We start from the raw sequence: 23828 nt of genomic DNA on the forward strand, positions 1-23828 counted from the left end.
TTTATAATCTTTATATATATACATATAAATGTGATATGATGCTGGTTTATTTAATTTTCTGATAGAGAAATGGCAGAGAAAAATCAAGGGCAATTACTATGTAACCATTTATTTAAAAAAATAAAAATCTGATCCTCTATAAAATGTATAATATCATAAAGGATATTTAGAAATAAAGTACATGCTATAAAATACATGCTACAAAATATCCCTTGTCTAAACAATGATAGAAACTAAAGGATACCTTTGGGGGAAATAGCCTTACTAGTCTTTTATTTTGTTTCTATAGAACACTTTGTTGAACATCTTAAAACGATGCATGGAGATTTTGTTATAGCTCTAATAAATAGTTTTATTCACATGGCTGCACTCATGTTAGGATATAAGTTAATGAAGAGCACAAAGATAATTCCACAACTGACTTTTAGATTATCGTCCACAGATCAGCAAAGTTCCAATGCCTAGAACGAGGTGTGGGGCATGGTAGATGCTCAAGACATATTTGTCTAATGATTCTGAACGTTGGCTTCTCTGGAGGGAGAGATGATGAAGAAGCTTGTATTTTTTGAGCACAGCTCTTGAATTGTGGTAAGTGCTCTGCAGAAGCACACTGAATTCAAATTAATCAGGAGGATCCCTAAAGGTTTTGTACCAATAACCTGGACCACACAGGCTGTGTTGATACTAGACCAAAAGCAGCTGTGACAGAAAATGCCAAAGAGCCAAGGCACAAATGAGGTAGTTTGACTTGTTTAAGGAACTGCAAATGGGCTCTATCAAAATAAAATGCAAGCTGGTTGTGGCAGTTTACGGTTTAGGGGGTTTTTTTTCTTTATTTTTAAATTTAAATTTTATTTTTTGAATTGTACAGTCAGGTTAGAAAAGCAGACAGAGGCCAGATTATGAAGTCTCTAAAGGCCCAAAGCAACAGTGGATTGTCCACAGTCCTAGGCTTGAGTGGGAGTGAGTGACTGTTCAATGATTTTATTAGTCAGAACCTCAAAATTGCTTTCTCATGCCCCACTTATTCTTATTCATGTTCCTTCGATGGCATGAAGGGAGCTCGGGAGGAAAGAAGGGCATTTATCATTTAGCAAGACATTTCTGCTCGAGTTTTAGATACAGGTTTTTACATAAATGGTGGTTGAGGGCTTTCCATTTAGAATTGTTTAAAACAGATACAACAAGAATTGTCTTTCAGATACAACACTGGCAAAACACTGAAATAAATCAGAAACACAAAAGCTGTTCGAAGGCTCTAGTCATTTTTGGCACAAAAGACCGGATGCTGCGCTTTCATTTAAAGACGTGTCTTGTGGCTCCCTCTCAGGTACACGTAGGAAATATCACGTATACAATTCTCATCTTCTAATCTGTAGAGAAGCCCTTCTAAGAGGCAAGAACCTAGAAACTTGGGGACATCACTGAGAGCCAGAAGCGGTACCGAGAGAAAAGCCGTGAGCAGGAATCATGCAGGAGATGCTTATGGGAGATGATCAGCCTCACGTGTATCATTGTGAGGTAGGCACCTCATCCATTAAGATAAACTGTGATAGAATAACACATTTGAATAAAAAAACTCTGTAATGCATATACTAGTGTGAAAGCAGACAATGCTCTAGAGTAATTTCAAGGTGACCTGCCTTATGACGGGGCAGGGGAGGGGGGCTTTTAAACTTTTTCAACCATGACCTACAGCCCAAAACACATCTTGCATTGCATCCCAGTATACGTGCAGGTCAAAGTGATATAACGGAACACTTGTCTTTGCTACTTGTGAAGCGCTCTAAAAATTATTTTATCCCGTTTTTTAAAAACACTATTCAAAACACACTAAAGTGATTTCGTTACCAGGATGAGTCACTCTTCGCAATTACTTCAAGATTGTAATCCATTTGACTGCCTCCTTCCAGATATTTTCTTCCTATTTCTTCAGATAAAATGCTTATAACCACATCTCATGAACAATTAAAGTTAGAAATCAAATGACTCATGACCCAGAGGAATGTTCAAAACAATAGAAATTATGGTATTATCTTAAGCATAAATGCAGGCAGCCACTTGGTATAAGAAGTGGTAAAAAAAAGGTCCAAGGGTCCCCTTCTTACCATCTTACCAGCTGCAATGACCGATGTTCTGAGAGAGAAGCAAAATGGGTCAACAGCTAGAGGGTTAGATTTATTTTGGTTTTGTTTGGGTTTTGTTTTAGTTTATTTCCTCATCACCTGAAAACCCAACCCTCTAGGCAGACAAAATAGCCATAAGTGTCACTGCCTATACTTCTGACTTCTTCTCAAGGCCAAGAGCAGCAAAGAAACTTGGGCTCCACTCTCCCATAAAGAGAACACAGATCTTGCTTCTACTGGTGATGGGACACCAGTGATCTAGACACAACTGGACTCACCTGCTGGTTTCTGACCTCCATCTGACTGACAGTGTCATATCAATCTGGGGCTGCTCCACCATCCAGCAGGCAGGACCCAGCAGAGCAGAGGGCAAACCCTGGGGGGCAGATTCCCAACTGGGATGAAGGTGACAGGCAGTATCTGCTGAGCTCTTCCTGCCTGTCATACACTATGGCTAAGACCCAACCCACTGTCTTCTTCATCCCACATGACATTGCTTGTCCTGGTTGGGGGGCTTTATTGACTATTATCTGTCCAAATTATGGTCCCAGAGCCAAAGGATTCAGCTTTATAACAAAATCTGTCTTCCTTCCAGTTCTCTATGACACCCACTAGCTGCCCCCCATGTAGCCTCTCCGCACTTCTCATCTGTGCTGGATTAATGGACAACCTTATACAAGAATCTGGATGGAGCTGTACTAATTATGAAGCAGATGAAGCTGAAGGGAGAAAATGTGCAAAGACAGACAAGTAAATGTCATTTCCATGTAGTGTGAGATGTGCCTCAATGGGGGAAGATCAGGGGTCAAACCCAGCCCTGTGGAAGGTCGCTGTCAGGGAGTGGGGGCTGAAGAGTGAGTCTGAGGTAGGGATGCAGAGGAACAAAGGACGGATGTTCTAGGAAGGAGCCAGCGTGTGCCAAGGTCCAGAGTGAAGAGGAAGAACGTCATGCTGGGATTGCTGGAGGGTGAGGGTGGTAAACGGAAGTTTGGATTTTACTCTGAGAGGAAACAGGAGCCAACAGGAGCTTCTCATTTTAATAAACTGGATTAAACAGATCTGATTTATGCCCTAGATAAAGCCCAGGTTGCAGGATGGGGCAGGGGTGGATTAGAGAGGGCAAGTGTCGAGGCAGTACCATGGTGATCTGAATCAGGATGATGGCAGTGGAAACACAGAGAAATAGGGAGACGGAAGAAATGTTTAGTGGTCAAAAGGTACAAACGTCTGGTTATAAGACAACCAAGTTTAGGGAATATAACATACAGCATGGTAACTATAGTTAACAATATTAGAGTTAACAGTATTGTATATTTGAAGAATGCTAAGAGAATAGCCCTTAGAAGTTCTCATCACAGACACAAATTTGTAATTATGTGAGGTGCTGGATGTTAACTAATTCTGATCATCATTTTGCAACATATACGTACATCTGCTTCCCTTCCCAAATCATTATGTTGTACACCTAAAATTAATACGTGTTACAGTCACTTATATCTCAATTTCTTTAAAAAGAAAGAAACCTTTAAGTGCTGACTTGACAAGACTTGGTCATTTATTGGTCGTGGACATGAGGCTGTGACTAAGGATGACCTCAAGTTTTAGGGCGGACAACCAGGTGAATGCTGGCACCAGAGATCAGGAGTAGTGGCAGGTTTGGGAGGAAAGCTAGTGAGTTTTTACTTTTACTTTTCTTTACGGCAGGAACCAAGTCTTCCGTTACAGCCCACTGATAAGGAGGAAATGGGATGGAACATAAGAGAGGAGAGGAATGTATCTCCTCCTTTTGTGGGTAAAGTGAAGCAAAACTACTTAGGGACCATGAATATTTATAAATTTAGTCTGACATTTTTCTCTTGTATGTTTTGGTCATATCTATTCATTATTAAAAATATTAAAAGGACAGAGACGCATAATCAGGGCCAATCTATCCATGGGGCTTGGCAGGCACAGTTCTGAGGGCGCATGGTACTTTCAAGCCCATGAAACTGTTTTCATCTTAATTGCTTTTAAAGTCAGAAGAAAAACATAAATAGGATAATAATGAACATATAATAATGAATCTAGCCTGGATTACAGTCATCTTTATAACAATGCAGGCTTAAAATATAAAATTTAATATGTTTTACAGCGGAAGCTGCCCACAAAGGTTAAAGCAGCTGGGGCTCATGAAAGTCATAACGTGGCTGTGGTGGAGATAACTAAATGTCATGTCTTGACCTACAAGCCTCTATCATCTACAATACATTTAGGAGATATATGTCCATCTATCTGAACATCTCCCTACATATCATCACCCCAGATCCCACCACCTCAGTTAGGTTTCTTCCACCACCCCCAATTCTTTCAGTAGTTTAAAAAACTGTGTTAAACCTTGTATCTAAATCTACATGACTGCTCAGTGGAGGGCAAACGCTTCATCCTTTCTATGGGTAAATTGTAAAGGAATAAAAAGTTATAAATTTTCAGATCATTTGACATGGAACTTCTACTAAGAATTAATTCTCAGGAAATAATCAGATGGAATTACAAGGATGCTCATCACAGTGCTATTTCCACTAAAAAAAATGGAAACATCCCTAAATATTCTGTAATAAGAGTCTGGTCAAATTAATTATAGTTGATCCACACAATGAAATATTAAGCAGCCATAAATAATGATACATGTAATTATATATTTGTTGTTATAGGAAGACAGTCACAATATAGGAAATGGAAAGGATAGGATATGTTAAATATTATGGTTTAAGCTCATTGTAATGGAAAAGATATATACCAGTCTATCTTGGTGGTAGGATAATGGATAATTATCAATTTTGCTTCTCTGCATTAAAAATCTTTTCAACAATGAGCATATATTACATTGAATTAAAAAATACTAAAAGTATGTACCCTTTGATTCAGGATCTTTTGGTAGACATTTAACTAAGAAAATTACTAAAGATGTGTACAAAGATGAAGCAACCAAGATACAGTTTCCTATCATCAAGTCCCGCACGCTGAGTGGGACTTGTCTGTATTCACTGTCCCAATCCCTCTGCCCTCTCTTGCTGTTAACCCATCCAATCAGGCTCTCTTCCCCACCCCTGCACTGAAACCACCCTTGCTCAGGTCACCTCGGACTTCCACGTTGCTAGAATCAATGTTCAATTCTCAATCCTTGTTTAACTCCACGGTCTGCAGCCTTTCATACAGGCAATCTCTCCTTTATCTTTAATTGAACTTTCTCTTGGTTCTCTTCCTACATCCCCATGATTCTGCTTAGTTCTTCCTCTTCTCCTCAACCTTCGACTTTGGGATGCTCAGGGCTCAGTCCTGGAGCCTCTTCACTGTTCTCATCTAATCTCATAACTTTTAATAGTATCTATATGCTGATGATGCCCAAAGTTAAATCTCCAGCTCAGAACCGTTCCCTGAACTCTAGACACACGTTCAACTACAAAGTCAACATCCAAAGTCAACATTTGGATGTCTAAAAGGCATCTCAACCTTAACATGACCAAAACAGAACTGCTGATCTTCTATGACCTACATCAATCTCAATGACAATTTCCGGCTTCTAGTTGTCCATCCTTGATTCCTCTTTCTATTTCCTGGAACCCAACTGCTTTTCAGTATCTCCACGGCTAACTCTCTGGTTCAAGACACCATTATCTCTCAGCTTGCTCATTGTAGTAGGGTGCATTAACTTGCCCTCCCCTATAGTCTAATCTCAATAAATAAACCAAACCATTCTTTCAAATCATAAGTCCTATAATGTCACATGCATACTCAGTCCATCCCATGGCTTCTCTCTTCACTCAGAGTAAAAGCCAAATTTGTTACAGTGGCCTACAAGGGCCTGCAGAATCTCTCCTTCCTCCAACCCCCTTTATCTCCTGCTACTTTCCCCCAGATTCTCTCTGCTCCTGCCACACTGGTCTCCTTACACTTCTTTTCCAATGCTATATACTCCTGCCTCAGGGCCTTTGCACTGCTGTTCCCTCTTTCAAGAAAGCTCTTGACCAGATACTATGTTGGTCCACTCCCTCACTTCCTTCATATTTTTGATCAATGTCATCATCTCATTGAGGCAATGTCATGCATCCTCCCTTTTCTGTCTGATCTGTCTCTGTTGCATTTTTTACCATGTGACATACTTCTCCATTTGCTTATTGTTTGTTTTTCTCCAAGTAAAATATATGCTACTTAAGAGAAGGGATAGTATTCTGTTTTATTTTACTGCCACAGCCCCACTGCTAAGACTCTAAGTGTATTTACTGAGCAAATGTTCATCCTGATGCCCTTTATAAAAACAAAGATTTGTAAACAATGTAAATATCTGCCAATAAGAGACCCACACTTTCAGAAAATAGGATACTATTTATATCTATATCTACAAGATGCCCATACATATGAAATGGAATACTATTCAACTGTTAAAAGTTTGCATAAACTGCAAATGAATACATTTACTAAAAGGAAAGAGGTCTGTTACCACCTTAAGAGAAAAGTATCAGATTACAAAGTAATATGCATAACATTAGCTCATTTTTATAAGGAAAATTTGTTAAAGTATATGCATTAAGGTAAACTCCTAATCCAAAACAAAAATTTTTTAAATGATCAAAACAGTCAACTCCACGAGGCCTTAACTTTGCGGTTTCCTCTGATGACATTAATGACACAGAAGAACAGCAGGATTAGCAGGCCATCCTAACCAGGCCACGTTGGGATGGTGTGTGCACTTTGGTAGGATTCTACGGGCTCCAGTGCTAAGCAATTCCTCAAACCACTAAACAGCTAATAAAAGCCATAGAACCATTAGAGCTGTGCTTCTCGGAGTGGGGATAGATATGACTTGCAGAAATGTTAGGTAGCATTTGGATTTAGGCTTGTGTCTTCTTCCAAGTTTCAAGATTATTTAAACACTCCTGTTTCCAAATAAAGACGGGTGAGGCAGCTGCTCCAGCCCCATGACAGCCCCACCGCACCATGGCGTGAGGCAAAAGCCATCAAACCCAGCTGAGAGGATGACAAGGTGGGAAGAGACACGGTGAAATCAGCTAGGCAGGGAAGAATGAAGTGAGAGGAATGTTTTCTTGCCATTTCCTTTATCTTTTCTGGCAAAATTAAGGCTTAGTTCTTCTCAAAGGACACTGCTGGCAATAAAGTTGATACTTCAAAAGAGGAAAACATTCAGAGAGGGAAAATCATATTTAAACAGAAGTTTCTGTTCAAAAGGAGAGAGCAGTCGTATCTGCAAGTCTTCTGGTCCATGCTGGGAGGTTGCCTTATCACTAGCAGCCCCTCCTCACAAGGTCTTTGGGCATCTCTTTAATTCTCTGGCACAGAATCCACGAACCAATCTAGGTTATATACATGGCACTCGAGAACTGATGATGGCAAAGTTCTAATTAACTAATGCAGTGGTTAGGGTCACCTTATTGGGTTGATAAAAAGGGCTCTGCTTATTAACACAGCAGTTTTGGACCTGGAAGCCACCTGGGCAATAGCAGTGTTTTCACCAGAGGAAACTGAGGACATAGGAGGCGAGATTTATCTAGAGCTGGTCAGTAGTGGATCTAGAACTAGATTCCAGGTCTTTTAGTGCCCAATCTAGAGCTCTTACCACCCCATAAAGATAACGGTTTAACCATGACCCAAATTAGCATGGGGGAGGGAGAGGGGGTTCAAAAGACATTCCCAAACCTAGGAGAGGCCAGTCTGGCTGCCTCGGAATGCACTGGAGAGTTTATAAAACATGCTGATTTCAGGATTCCATTGCAGGAATTTACATTTCACAGAAGTTCCCCCAAGTGAATCTCATGCATGGCCAGGTTCAGGAATCACCGGCCTGGATTATGCAAGACAGAAGAGCAAAGAAACCAGCAGATTTCTATTAAAAAATGCAAGTCACTCTCCTTACTCACTCTGTGAAAAAACAACATGGAAATATGCAATTATAAAGCTCAAAATAGCTTCTTTAGGAGAAAAAAAAAATGATTCACATTTCTAAAGACGCTCAGGCCACAGCTGCAATCTGTTCTTGTGGCCAAAACCCTTGGAAAGCCCAATTAAGGGAAGCCACATTGGGCTTGATTGCTGGGACCCAAAGCTCTGTCCCGCTCTCAGGAGACAGGGAACGGCCACACTCCAGACAGACACACAGGCAGCTGGCACTGACCTTCAAGGAGCTAGCAGCTTGGCTCCCTAACCTACAGCTGCCATTCCGTGGAGCCTGGCTCCCTTAGGGTCCTAGTGGCTGGACGCACCTGCTTGGGGAGGAGGCGTCTTGGGAGGAGCCGTTTACTGGCCTCTCACTAGAGTCCAAGCTCTGGACTGGTTAAAGTCTGCCCCGTTTCCCATAGCAAGGGGGTGGGTAGAAAAGAAGAAGCAAGCTGAGAACTGGAGGCAGATGGGGAATATAATAAATTAGGAAGTCACACAGCTGTGTGTTCTGAAACATAGGATTGAAAATAGATAATTTTTTCCTCTCTGGGGAACATACTGTAGTGTTGATATTCTCTAATTCAAATTTGGACCCAGGAGGCCCTCTCATCAAATTAGCCCAGAAGGAGGAGGGGGAGGAGGGATGAAGAGGACCCCTTTTGCATAACTCGTTCTCACTTACTTTAGAAGAAAAAGGGATGATGGTTTGAGAGGTTTTGGGGTAAAACACATAGTGTTTGTTCATAAAAAAATTTAGTGATGTCTGCAAAATATTTTTGGAACGGACCCTGAAGCAAATAGAAAGCTACTCTTTCCATGTAGTAAATACTTATTAAATGCAGATTTGCGTAAAGCACCAGACCAGACGCTAGGATGGAACGTGAATTCACTCTGAGTCTAGTCCTCGAAGTGCTTACAGCCTGTAAGGAAGAGAGGATATTCTTTTAAAAATGAAAGCAGTGGTTGATAGTTTTGCATGGTAGTTATAAGTAAACAGCACAGCAGTATCCCATAATAGTTAACTGCATCTAATGTTTTGTGACCTCAGTCTACTTAACCTCTCCCGGAGTCCCAGGTCCTTCATTTGTAAATGGAGATGCTTAAGGGTTAACAGAGTATTGACCTTATAGAATTGCCCGCCAAATAGAAAGCATCTAATACATGGTAGTGGTCTTGTTTTTTTAAATAAATTCTTTCCATTCATCTTTAAATCAACAGCGGTTTTTGATTGAAGTTCAGGTGCCCAGGGTTGGGAGATTCCACTGGCATCTATCTCCTAATCTACTGCAGCAACCAGGAAAATCTCTCCATTCAAAGGCCTCAGGTTAAGGATGAGATGTTTTCAAAGGCATCCTAGAGCTTTCTGTCCTTTGCTGCTCTCCCAACCAATGCGGACTCCCTGGGGGTCAATCCAACACTGTAGGAATTATGTTAAAGACTGAAGATGTGTGTATGCTCCTGGGGTTTTGTTTGTTTGCTTTCGTTTTGCTCATGTACATTTTGGTTTTAAAAACCTTATTAGTTAGCATTTCATCACCATTTCAGTGCAGTATGGCATCCTGATTCCGTTGTTTTAATTCCTTTCTTCTGATCTATTTTGTTCCGCTTACCATCTATTTGAATCTTCCAGAATTCTGCTTATACTTTCCCTCTAATTTCATGCCTCTAATTTCACCCCTCCCAAATTAATATTCTACTTTTACAACATCCTAGGGCCTTTTAGCTCAAAACCTGCTGCGACACAATCCTACAATAAGTGCTAGGAAGTGTGATTAATGCTCAGAAGAAAAATAGCCTGTGGGTCCAAGCCCGGGGTGTGGAAGAGAAAGACATCTGCAGAACTAGGGGAAGATGGTTTCCCTTCACATTTTTGGAATGAGACTAGTAACTTTAATACTAGACTGACTTCTCAGATGAGGAGTGAAGACAGCCTGCTTCATCTACTGGGATCACTTTACTTTTATGGGCTTTTTTTTTTTTAAATGATGTTTCTGCTTATATAAGAAGCTGGATGTCCTGAAATCCATGGTTTTTCGTATCTATAACCACTGGATTTTAGGTAAGCCACATCCCCAGTGTTGTGGAAGAACAGAGGGGAGGTGATGAAACTTTCACCGTATATACCCCTGACCTGCACCAAGGAGGTGACGAGTAGCAGTGAGCCTCTCTCAGACCTCCAGCGGCAAGGTGAGCAAATGTTCTGAGCTAGGCTCCCACCACTGCTTCCACGATGATGGCTTGTCCAGTGACACCCTAACCTTCCTCCCACAGCCATCCTAGGAACCCTCTTGCTAGGCAGGGCTCCTAGCACATTTTGCTCTCTCCAAGAGCCAACATGCCAGAGCTGGATCCAACTTAAAATCATTTTTTATTTAGTTATTTAGATTTTTTTCTTCAAATTATATTAAAATCTTTTTCTGCTATAAAACATATTTTTTTCGTATTTTTCACATACCCCCTATTGTGAACGTGTGTATGTGTGTATGTGTAGAGAGAGAGAATGGTAAAGCAATTGTGGCAAAATGATAACACAACAGTAGGTGAAGCAGAGTGAAAGATATATGCATGAATTCTTTGGACTTTTTCACAAAAAAAGTCTTTAAAAAAGGAATATATTTTTATTTCCAGTCATTTTTCATGGCTCTTCTTTATCAGTTCTCCTTCCCAATTTTCACGTCCTTATTCTTCCAAATGAACTCTACCATCATTCTCTGAAGTTTCCATCCTAGATCCCATTGGTATTTTGGAACGAGATATGAGCCTGCACATTGATTGGGGAATTTAGATCTTGATCAAAATATTAATGTTTTCCTCCCAGGAATAAAACATTTGCTTGTTTATTTATTTGAAACTTGTGCTGCATGTCTTAGTAAAGTCTTACAGTTTTCTTCACATGAGTCCAGGATGTTTTCCATTAGGATTATTCCAAAAGCAGTTTACATTTTTATTGCCACTGCTAGAAGAACTCTTTTTATCCATTTTATAATTAATTACTGCTGACATATGGAAATGCTACTAAGTTTTGTTTACCCACTATATAGCTACTCTTCTAAATTACATTCATCCTAACAGCTTTTCCTTTGTTTCTTCAGGGATTTCTAGAAAGTTTTATTGTCTCTAATTTAAAATACTTTGTTTCTATCAATGTGCTGCCTAGTGAGTATCAGCGTCCTTTGCATCCTACTCTAGTTCCAGTTTTTAATGGCAAAGCTGTTTTGTTTTTACCATTTTAAGTATCATGTTGGCTTGTTGCTTTATAGTAGTTTAAAAAATGATGTTAAGAATATATCCTATTCCATCTTTAAAAAATGGTAATAAATGTTATCAAATACTATTTTGGATTAATTGAAATTAGCATGTCAGTTTTCATATGGAGATTATTCAAGTGAGATGGGCAAGTGATCTGTTTCCTGTTACTGAACTTCTTTTGCTTCCTTGGCACAAACAAACCTTTGAGCCAAATTCAAGGTCCATTGCTAGTTAATACAAAGGTCTTTACAACATACTTGCAAACCTTCATAATAAACCTTCATAATAAACCTTCATAACCTTCACATTTATGAAATAGAAGTGAAGAAAATGACAGCAAAGATCAATAAAACTAAAAGCTGGTTCTCTGAGAAGATAAACAAAATTATAAACCCTTAGCCAGACTCATCAAGAAAAAAAGGGAGAGGACGCAAATCAATAAAATTAGAAATGAAAAAGGAGAAATCACAACTGACACCGCAGAAATACAAAGGATTATAAGAGACTACTACAAACAACTATATGCCAATAAAGTGGACAACCACGAAGAAATGGACAAATTCTTGGAAAGGTACAATTTTCCAAGACTGAAGGAGGAAGAATTAGGAAATACAAACAGACCTATCACAAGTAATGAAATTGAAACTGTAATTAAAAATCTTCCAACAAACAAAGTCCAGGACCAGATGGCTTCACAGGTGAATTCTATCAAACATTTAGAGAAGAGCTAACACCAATCCTTCTCGAACTCTTCCAAAAAATTGCAGAGGGAGGAACATTCCCAAATTCATTCCATGAAGCTACTATCACCCTGATACCAAAACCAGACAAAGATATCACACACACACAAAAAAATTATAGACCAATATCACTGATGAACATACATGCAAATATCCTGAACAAAATACTAGCAAGCAGAATCCAACAACATACTGAAAGGATCATACACCATGATCAAGTGGAATTTATCCCAGTGATGCAAGAATTCTTCAGTATACTCAAACCAATCAATGTGATACACCATATTAACAAATTAAGGAATAAAAACCATATGATCATCTCAATAGATGCAGAAAAAGCTTTTGACAAAATTCAACACCCATTTAGGATAAAAACTCTCCAGAAAATGGGCATAGAAGGAAATGACTGCAACAGAATAAAGGCCATATATGACAAACCCACAGCAAACAACATACTCAATGGTGAAAAACTGAAAGGATTTCCACTAAGGTCAGGAAAAAGACAAGGATGTCCACTCTCACTACTCTTATCCAACATAGTTTTGGAAGTCCTAGACATAGCAATCAGAGAATAAAAAGAAATAAAAGGAATACAAATTGGAAAAGAAGAAGTAAAACTGTCACTGTCTGCAGATGACATGATACTGTACATAGAAAATCCTAAAGATGCCACCAGAAAACTACTAGAACTAATCAGTGAATTTGGTAAGGTTGCAAGATACAAAATTAATGCAGAAAAATCTCTTGCATTCCTATACACTAACAATGAAAAATCAGAAAGAGAAATTAAGGAAACAATCCCATTTACCATCGTAAGAAAAATAGTAAAATACCTAGGAATAAACCTACCTAAGGAGGCAAAATAATTGTACTCAGAAAACTATAAAACACTGATGAAACAAATCAAAGATGACACAAACAGATGGAGAGATATACCATGTTCTTGGATTGGAAGAATCAATATAGTGAAAATGACTATACTACCCAAAGCAATCTACAGATTCAATGCAACCCCTATCAAACTACCAATGGCATTCTTCACTTAATTAGAACAAAAAATTTTACTATTTGTATGGAAACACAAAAGACCCCAAATAGCCAAAGCAATCTTGAGAAAGAAAAATGGAGCTGGAGGAATCAGGCTCCCTGACTTCAAACTATACTACAAAGCTACAGTAATCAAGACAGTATGGTACTGGCACGAAAACAGAAATATAGATCAATGGTACAGGATAGAAAGGCCAGAGATAAACCCACACACATATGGTCACCTAATTTATGACAAAGGAGGCAAGAACATACAATGGAGAAAAGACAGTCTCTTCAATAAGTGGTGCTGGGAAAACAGGACAGCTACATGTAAAAGAATGAAATTAGAACACTCCCTAACACAATACACAAAATTAAACTCAAAATGGATTAAAGACCTAAATGTAAATAAGGCCAGACACTATAAAACTGTTAGAGGAAAACATAGGCAGAACACTCTATGACATAAATCACAGCAAGATCCTTTTTGGCCCACCTCCTAGAGAAATGGTAATAAAAACAAAAATAAAGAAATGGGACCTAATGAAACTTAAAGCTTTTGCAAAGCAAAGGAAACCATAAACAAGACGAAATGACAACCCTCAGAATGGGTGAAAATATTTGCAAATGAATCAATGGACAAAGGATTAACCTCCAAAATATACAAACAGCTCATGGAGCTCAATATCAAAAAAACAAACAATTCAGTTAAAAAATGGGTGGAAGACCTAAATAGACATTTCACCAGAGAAGACATACAGATGGCCAAGAGGCACATGAAAAGATGATCAACATCACTAATTATTAGAGAAATGCAAATCAAAACTACAATGAGGTATCACTTCACACCGGTCAGAATGGCCATTATCAAAAAATCTGGGGGGCTTCCCTGGTGGCGCAGTGGTTGAGGGTCCGCCTGCCGATGCAGGGGACATTGGTTCGTGCCCCGGTCTGGGAGGATCCCACATGCCACGGAGTGGCTGGGCCCGTGAGCCATGGCCGCTGGGCCTGCACATCTGGAGCCTGTGCTCCGCAGTGGGAGAGGCCACAGCAGTGAGAGGCCCAAGTACCACAAAAAAAAAAAAAAAAAATCTGGAAACAATAAATGTTGGAAAGGGTGTGGTGAAAAAGGAACCCTCCTGCACTGTTGGTGGGAATGTAAACTGATGCAACCACTATGGAGAACAGTATGGAGGTTCCTTAAAAAACTAAAAATAGAACTACCATATGACCCAGCAATCCCACTACTGGACATATACTGTGAGAAAGCCATAATTCAAAAAGAGACAGGTACCACAGTGTTCACTGCAGCACTATCTACAATAGCCAGGACATGGATACCTAAATGTGTGTGTGTGGGGGGGGGGGGTGGGGGGGTATGTGGCCTAAATGTCCTAGCCTAAATGTCCATCGACAGATAAATGGATAAAGCAGATGTGGCACATATATAAAATGGAATATTACTCAGAAAGAAACAAAATTGAGTTATTTGTAGTGAGGTGGATGGACCTAGAGTCTGTCATACAGAGTGATGTAAGTCAGAAAAGAAAAACAAATACTGTATGGTAGCACATATATATGGATTCTAAAAAAAAAAGGTACTGATGAACCTAGTGGCAGGGCAGGAATAAAGATGTAGACATAGAGAATGGACTTGAGGACACGGGGGGTTGGGGGGGAGGAGTGGGAAGCCGGGGCGAAGTGAGAGTAGCATGGACATATATACACTACTGAATGTAAAATAGTTAGCTAGTGGGAAGAAGCAGCATAGCACAGGGATATTTGCTTTGCTATGACCTAGAGAGGCGGGATAGGGAGGGTGGGAGGGAGACGCAAGAGGGAGGGGATATGGGGATATATGTATGCATATGGCTGATTCACTTTGTTGTACAACAGAAGCTAACACAGTATTGTGTAGCAATTATACTCCAATAAAGATCTATTAAAAAAAAAAGTCAAGATCTGAGAGGCTTCAACTTTCCATGGAGCATAAGTACAAGCTAGTATTATGAGGAAAAAATGTCCTTAAGAGGTTTAATTGTTAAAAGCTAATTTTCTTGAGTTTTCTTTAGCCAGGATGTTCTAAGAATGAAAGTGATGGATGGTACTTCTCAAAGTATGAAAACATCAATGTCCCAGAGTTAAGTGTCTATTCTAATTGCTGTGCACTCCAAAGAGTCCTTCAGATTGCTCATCTGTGTTATTTTTACTTGCTAAAGCAGAGGTGTCTGGGTGATGAATTATACAAGGTGCTTTCACTCAGCACCACTGGTGTGTTATAATAAATATTTCCACTGAAAGACAAAGTAAGGAAATGCCGAACATTTTCATAGTGTGTGATATAGATTTCATTCTTGTTTTTTTAAAGACAAGTAGTTATTAAATTTTAATCTAATTATGTATGGTCATACAGGTGAAGTTGGCAAAATTGTTTCAGAGAAATAAGAAGGCTTCAATCACAAATGTATGTCCATTCTGCCCTTCAGAACACACCTGAGAATAACCCACACACAAAAGCATAATTGAGGACGTGGAAATATCCATTTGCTAAAAGGAAAGTAAGGTAGTGGAGCCCTAGTAGCGTAGTGATGAAAAATGAAATACGTTAAAATCAAACTTCAATTTCCATTTTTCTGCAACCTTTGATACTGCTGCTTAAAAAAATACAGTGCATTTCCCCAACTCCCAATAAAAGCAAAATGACAGAGGGCTATAATCTGGCTTCAATTTCTTATGGTTTTTTGCAGCAGTAAGGAAACTGCAGAAAATACTCTTCTGGGTAAAGGGACAGAATTAAGGGTTTCAAGTAGTTTTTCCTTATCTTAACAGAACCCCAATTTTCTTCAGCTACCTACCATCCTATGGCCACTCAAGGAAGGCTGGTTTCAATCTTGGGAGAAGCTAATGAGTGGTCTGACCCTCAGAAGGTTCCAGCCCCCTCTCAATGACCGAGTTAGGCACAGGCACAGGCCATAGAGTTAGTCAGTGATAACGAGAGAAAGTTTGCTGAAGGGCTTTTGGGTCTGCGGCCATACCACCCTAATGCGCCCTACTTCGTCTGAGGGCTTTTGGAAACATTTTCACACACCTAAAAGAGACTCACTGGAAGAGAAAGCCTCTTGTTCACCTGGACCTTGTGATGGTAGCCACCATTTTGTTACCAGCAATGAGGACAAATTTGGTACACTAAGAATGGCAGAACCAAAAGATGGAAAGAACTTGGGTCCTTGGTGACACCACTGAACAGATAACCCCAGGACCTACTCAACTGTGAAACTGTGACACTCAATAAATGTTCTTCTTACATTGGCCATTTTGAGTTGGGATTTCGATTACTTGAAGCTGAAAGCCTCCTAACGGACTCCCAGCTGATTATTATTAGGTCAGGGCTAGAGTAAGGTAAGCTCGTCCCTGGTCCTGGTACTGCACATTATCATACTTGCAAGTTCTTGTCACACCCAGAAAATGTAATCCAATTTTAGAATTTTATGCCCAGGACTGGAACATTCCTTTTTGTCATTAAAATTCTTCTATTGGTTCCCACCGCCTGGTGAAATCCAAACTCCTCTGCACCGCAAATCCTTCTATCTTGACTCTTGCCTCTTCTTCCAGCATCTCCTCCATTTTCCTGTTCCCTCAAGCCTTCTGCTTTAGCCACACTAAAGTACCATCCCTCAGTATATGCAGGGGATTGGTTCCAGGACTGGCTGAATCCGAAGACGTAGAACACGGAGATACGAAGGGTGGACTGTAGAATTCTCTGAACCTCTGGGTTACTTTCACCTACAGTTCTCCCTGCCCAGAATTTTCAACAGCTGCTGCCCACCATACACACACAAGGGCCTGCCTGGTCACACACAAGGGCCTGCCTGGTTATTCTTCTCTTCATCTTTGTGACTCCACACACTCAAATATCTCTTCTTGGAACATGTCACATTGCTTGCTTCCTCAGCCCGCCTGGCTCCCCATGAACAAAAAAACCTGAACACTGCCTCCTAGTGACATTAATATAATTTAAATGTAACTTACAAATAGTAAGATGTTTTATAATTATTTGTTTATGTGAAAGACTCTCCAGTCAGCATGTGAACTGCCTGAGGATGGAGTGTGTACTAAGTCCTTCAGGGATCTAATCATCAGGGATTAGATCCTGACTCATAGAGGAGGAGTCCTAGTTATTGAATGAATGAGTGAGAGACAAAAAGAAATATCCTAGTTCTGACTATAACTGGAATGTAACTGAATGAGGTGTTACTTACTCAAAAGATAAGTAATTAACTTATTTATATCAGAAATCAAGTTTTCATTACCTCCCTCAATGATTTATTATTGCTTTGGAGACAGTACTACAATAACAAAAACAGTAACATTTTTAGCTCCTATTAGGAGCAGGGTTTCTTCATGAGGACTTCATAGCTGTAACGAGTCTTATCGATTTATCTGTATTACGCCTCCCTTCTTCGGTAAGGAAACCGCTTCCTGCTTCCCCCGACCCTCACCCACCCCACACTCACAAGCATACCTCTTCTTTTGAAAACTTGCTCCTCTACTTAATCTTGTTCTCCTAAGTGGGGCTGACAATTCTACAACCCAGGCCATGGGGATATGCGACTACATCCAGGTCAACAGAATTCTTCTTTGTGATTTTTAAAATTGAAACTAAGAACACAAGTGCCTTGCTCTCAAACGAACCTCATGAAGAAAGCAGGTTAAAAGAAAAAATTTGGTCATAATATAGAGAGTGAAGAAACAAGGGACGCTGTTCCAGGTCCTGGTTCCAGCTGTCACTTAAACCAGGGCACTCTCCCTCCCTCGCTTAACCTGCAGTTTCTTTCTAGAAAGTAAGATCCTACCACTTGCCAAAAACTATCCCTCTTCCAACTAAAGCAACATCCATTATCTCATTTAACCTTCTCAGCAAATATGTGTGGCAGATATTATCTTTATTTTATGAATAAGGAACTAGAAGCTCAGAACAGAGAAGAAGCATGCCCAAGGCGTCTGATTAACAGCTGAGCTGTGATTCAAATGGGTCATTCAGATGCCAAAATGCAAGCACTCGACTTTCGTGTCTCTTTCTGCACCCTTCTTTGGGCAACCTGAACGCCGATTTGAGCTCAATGACCCTAGACAATATGCAGTAAGTACATGTCTTCTCTTCATTAATAAACATAGGTGCTATTGATCTTGATTAACTCCTGGGGTTGTTATAGACTTCAATTAAATAACCTTGATAAAGTGCTCTGAGTACATAAGTAGGCATTGTTTTTCAGACCACACTATTAAACATCTGCACCTTACAATGCCAATAATTGCGATGCAGAAACAGCACTTTTTAAAAAGTAATCTAAAAAGAAAAAATCTGTGCATAAATATTTGGTGTTAGTAATTTAACTGAACATTATATGTTTGCTTTAGACACCAAAATATAATAGGTATTTCAGAAGTGGGTTTCCTCAAAAGACCTTAAGTTAAATCAAAGGACAAAACATTTCTAGAAAATTGAATCGTTCCACTTTTGTAGAAAAATCAGTTAGAATTTTAGTTGGGTACTTCTTTGGTCTTAGTACTTCCTTACAGATGTAATGTGACCATGATGTTCCAGGTCAATTATTAACATGAACCTGAGAAAAACCATGAATTTAGGAATTGAGAAAAGCAAACACACACAAACCAAAGGAAGATGAATCTGTGTGTGAACCTAATTTTCCTCAGAAGAAAAACAGATGTCTCCTCCAACATAAGGGTTCGTTCAGATTTACTTTTCCTATTAGTAACTTATTTAATATGGCAATGAACAAAAGGCAATCCATTAAAAAGCAATTTTCCTCTTACTACAGGGTGTTTTATAATTTGATGTCTAGCACTCAATCAGAATGTAGCAATCCTGGGCTTCCCTGGTGGCGCAGTGGTTCAGAGTCTGCCTGCCGATGCAGGGGACACGGGTTCGCGCCCCAGTCCGGGAAGATCCCGCATGCCGCGGAGCGGCTGGGCCCGTGAGCCATGGCTGCTGAGCCCGCGCGTCCAGAGCCTGTGCTCCGCAACGGGAGAGGCCACAACAGTGAGAGGCCTGTGTACCGAAAAAAAAAAAAAAAAGAATGTAGCAATCCTTTAATATTTTATGAGCAGAAAGCAACTAATTTGGGCATTTCTGAATCTGTAGATTTCAGAAATGTGGGAGTCTTTGGTAGGCCTTGCAAAATGTCAAGAATGGCCTTTGCAGTCAGTAGAGGGCGAACACAGGTCAACCTGAAATCTCAAACTATCAAAATATTGGAAAAAATATGCTTTACAACAGATAATGGGTAGATAGATAGATAGATAATATATAAATATATATATAATATTTATACACACATTTATAACCAATAGGAAAAAATATCAGTCCCACCTCATTCTTACACTTTCCCAAATGCAAGACTGACTCTTGGGGCCAGAGACTGTATCTGGTTCACCTTTGCACCTGCAGTGTCCAGTAGAGTCCCTGGTACATTGTAAGTAATCTGTAAATTTTTATTAAACAAATGAATAAATGCATTTGTCATCTTAGATGAAGGAAGCCTGCCATGAGTATGTCAGGTCCCAGCTGTCCAAGCCCAACCTCACTGCAGAGACCAGACCTGACCAGATGCTAAGCAAACTGTGGCAGAATGTTGAAATCCTTCTCTGCAACAGAAGGTTCTCACCTTCTGGAATAATATATAGTGCAAGAACAGCATCTGGGGCACCTCCAGAGATCCCAAAGGTATTTGCTTTCATCCCCACTCTGTTACCTCAGCCCATGCGAATGGGATTCTATCCTGGCTCCTGGCTTGACTACCAGGTCTTGAAAAGTCTGGGAAGGCTGCTGTACACCAGCTAGAGGTCAGCCCTTACTCTGTACCAGTTCCCTCCCTCAAAGCAAAGAGTGACGTCCACCTGAGCAGCACTGTCTGCTCAGACTCCTGCCACCAAGGTTCCCATCTGCCCACCAGACGGGGTCCCACTGACAAGGAGGAGAGTCCAGATCAGATCCACGTTTACCTTGCCCACACACAGCCTGAAATTTGGCTATCTTGTCCAAGTTAGTTTCCCTAGGTTGAATACTATCTGTTCCCAGGATACTCCTCTCACGCCTCCCACTGCAATTTCAGCCACCAACGTTACTTGTGATACAGACAAAATGAATGCAACTACTCAAATCATCACCTCAAATCCTACCAATCTATTTCTGGGGAAATGTAGGAATATAAGTGCACGGTGAGATTTATGAGTACATTACCCAAGGACACAAAAGTCATAAGTGGCAGAGATGGAACCAAGCTGGCCCTTGTCCCCAGTATTCTCCTTCTAGTTCACCATATCTCTGTTCTGTGCTAACTTTTAACATGTCCATTAGGCAAAGGAGAAGAGGAGAAAGCTGGGTACGGCAGGCAAAGCACACAAGAATATACCTTCTACTGCCATCAGGATGAGAGCTAATAGCCAAAGCAGGCCATTGGGGAAGATGAAAATGAAAGCAGGGTAAGAAAAGGACATTGCAGGGCAATAACCTGGACACAAGAAGTACCAGCCAAGCAGAGCATGATTCTGCTTCTTCTCCAGTTTCTCAAAATCCTGGATGGTCTTGCAGTGCTTTTAAGCAAGTGACTTTCTACAGTTTCCCCCACCAAATCGAAATGAATGCAAAATACGCATGGTTATCTGACTGAGGAATTCAGGAGAATTTGTTTGATTCAGGACTTGAATCCTTCAGCGGAATACACAGTAAGCTACAGAGCGGACATAAATCTCCACAAGTTAGTCGAATGAGGAGTAGGAAGAATAACTCACTTCAAGCACCCAGATAAACTGAAATGTTAACATTGGTGATGAGTGAACCCGAGAACAGAAATCTCTCAGGTCAGGCTGCTACTCTTAATGCAAAAATGCCCTAATTTGGGCTCACTAGTAACAAACTTCCATGGCAGTTCAACGTCCACTTCAACTTCTTTCCCCCACACCCCTACATGGGAGGATGATAACATCTTGGTCAAACACCTCAAACTCTTAGCTTCGTCCTTATTAAGTTTTAAATTTTTAAATTTACCTCAGCAGTGTGTGTAGTCAGTTCTACACTGTAAATAAAACATAACCCCCTTCTCAATTTAATCTTTAGATTCTTTCCCATTAATCATTTCAGACCACTATTTTAAGCTCTCAAGCAGGTGACTAAATATTTACGCTTTCACAATAATAGCAAACACTTGACATTTCTCTGGTATAAACAGCCTTCTCTGGTGCCCATGTTATTAAGCCTACAAGGAAAGATTTATCTGTGTGTCAGCTCTATAGCTGGTGGAGGGAATGGAATTTACCTACTATAGGAAGACTCAGTGCTGACAATGATTGCAGACCAGGTTAAATCATATTTGCCTTAACAAGTTAAAGCCAAATTATGCCAGTGAGCAAAAGGCAAGAAAATTATCATGCTCTCTATTTCTAGGTGTCCTCTCCTAAATTTTATAATATAAGGAAGAAAAAGAGCAATAAGCATATTTCTGACAACATTTTTCATTATCATCTACCCATTTCCTTCAATAATTCCTTCTTCCATAGAGAAAGCATTCTAAACAAGTAAAATACTGGAAGCAAGAGGATTTCATTAAGGTATGCAGTTGTTCTTTACATAAAAAAGATGTTTCAAAATAAAGAAAAAAGATTCAGCTTTATCGGAACCAAGATGGTGGAGTAGAAAGATGTGCTCTCACTCCCTCTTGCGAGAACACCAGAATCACAACTAGCCGCTGGACAATCATCGAAAGGAAGACACTGGAACACCAAAAAAGATACCCACATCCAAAGACAAAGGAGAAGCCACAATGAAATGGTAGGAGGGGTGCAATCAGAATAAAATCAAATCCCATAACCACTGGGTGGGTGACTCACAGACTGGAGAACACTTATACCACAGAAGTCCACCCACTGGAGTGAAGGTTCTGAGCCCCATGTCAGGCATCCCAACCTGGGGGTCTGGCAATGGGAGGAGGAATTCCTAGAGAATCAGACTTTGAAGGCTAGTGGGATTTGATTGCAGGACTTCGACAGGACTGAGGGAAACAGAGACTCCACTCTTGGAGGGCACACACAAAGTAGTGTGTGCATTGGGACCCAGGGGAAGGAGCAGTGACCCCAGGGGAGACTGAACCAGACCTACCTGCTAGTGTTTGAAGGCCTCCGGCAGAGGTGGGGGGTGGCTGTGGCTCACCGTGAGGACAAGGATACGATACGGGCAGCAGAAGTTCTGGGAAGTACTCCTTGGCATGAGGCTTCCCAGATCAGCCATTAGCCCCACCAAAGAGCCCAGGTAGGCTCCAGTGTTGGGTTGCCTCAGGCCAAACAACCAACAGGGAGGGAACCCAGCCCCAACTATCAGCAGACAAGCGGATTAAAGTTTTACTGAGCTCTGCCCACAAGAGCAACAGTCAGCTTTACCCACCACCAGTCCCTCCCATCAGGAAACTTGCACAAGCCTCTTAGATAGCCTCATCCACCAGAGGGCAGAGAGCAAAAGCAAGAAGAACTACAATCCTGCAGTCTGTGGAACAAAAACCACATTCACAGAAAGATAGAGAAGATGAAAGGCAGAGGGCTATGTACCAGATGAAGGAACAAGATAAAACCCAAGAAAAACAACTAAATGAAGTGGAGATAGGCAACCTTCCAGAAAAAGAATTCAGAATAATGATAGTGAAGATGATCCAAGACCTTGGAAAAAGAATGGAGGCAGAGATCCAGAAGATGCAAGAAATGTTTAACAAAGACTTAGAAGATTTAAAGAACAAACAAACAGAGATGAACAATACAAATGACAATGAAAGCATGACAATCCAAAACCTATGGAATGCAGCAAAAGCAGTTCTAAGAGGGCAGTTTATAGCTATAAAAACCTACATCAAGAAACAAGAAAAATCTCAAATAAACCATCTAACTTTACACCTAAAGGAACTAGAGAAAGAAGAACAAACAAAACCCAAAGTTAGCAGAAGGAAAGAAATCATAAAGATCAGAGCAGAAATAAATGAAATAGAAACAAAGAAAACAATAGCAAAGATCAATAAAACTAAAATCTGGTTCTTTGAGAAGATAAACAAAATTGATAAACCATTAGCCAGACTCATCAAGAAAAAGAGGGAGAGGACTCAAATCAATAAAATGAGAAATGAAAAAGGAGAAGTTACAATAGACACTGCAGAAATACAAAGCATCCTAAGAGACTACTACAAGCAACTCTATGCCAATAAAATGGCCAACCTGGAAGAAATGGACAAATTCTTAGAAAGATATAACCTTCCAAGACTGAACCAGGAAGAAACAGAAAAAATGAACAGACCAATCACAAGTAACGAAATTGAAACTGTGATTAAAAATCTTCCAGCAAACAAAAGTCCAGGACCAGATGGCTTCACAGGTGAATTCTACGAAACATTTAGAGAAGAGCTAACACCCATCCTTCTCAAACTCTTCCAAAAAACTGTGGAGGAAGGAACACTCCCAAACTCATTCTATGAGGCAACCATCACCCTGATACCAAAATGAGACAAAGATACTACAAAAAAAGAAAATTACAGACCAATATCACTGATGAATATAGATGTGAAAATCCTCAACAAAATACTAGTAAACAGAATCCAACAACACATTAAAAGGATTATACACAATGAACAAGTGGGATTTATCCCAGGGATGAAAGGATTCTTCAATATACGCAAGTGAATCAATGTGATACACCATA

The 23828-nt window shown here is 40.1% G+C and overlaps 1 protein-coding gene across 4 annotated transcripts in view; it reads right to left on the reverse strand.

The window, feature by feature from the left end:
- ELMO1 (engulfment and cell motility 1) overlaps positions 1–23828 on the reverse strand; it is a 547030-nt gene that overhangs the window by 224261 nt on the left and 298941 nt on the right. The window contains exon 1 of one of the 4 annotated variants that reach the window (XM_060020726.1): positions 22251–22305. The exons of the other annotated variants lie outside the window; for them this stretch is intronic. The gene's annotated coding sequence lies outside the window, so the exon portion shown is untranslated. Of the gene's footprint in view, positions 1–22250; positions 22306–23828 lie in introns of those variants that run through there. 4 annotated transcript variants of the gene reach the window in all.

Source organism: Delphinus delphis, chromosome 9 (genome assembly GCF_949987515.2).
Source record: "Delphinus delphis chromosome 9, mDelDel1.2, whole genome shotgun sequence".
NCBI classification, from domain to species: Eukaryota; Metazoa; Chordata; class Mammalia; order Artiodactyla; family Delphinidae; genus Delphinus; species Delphinus delphis.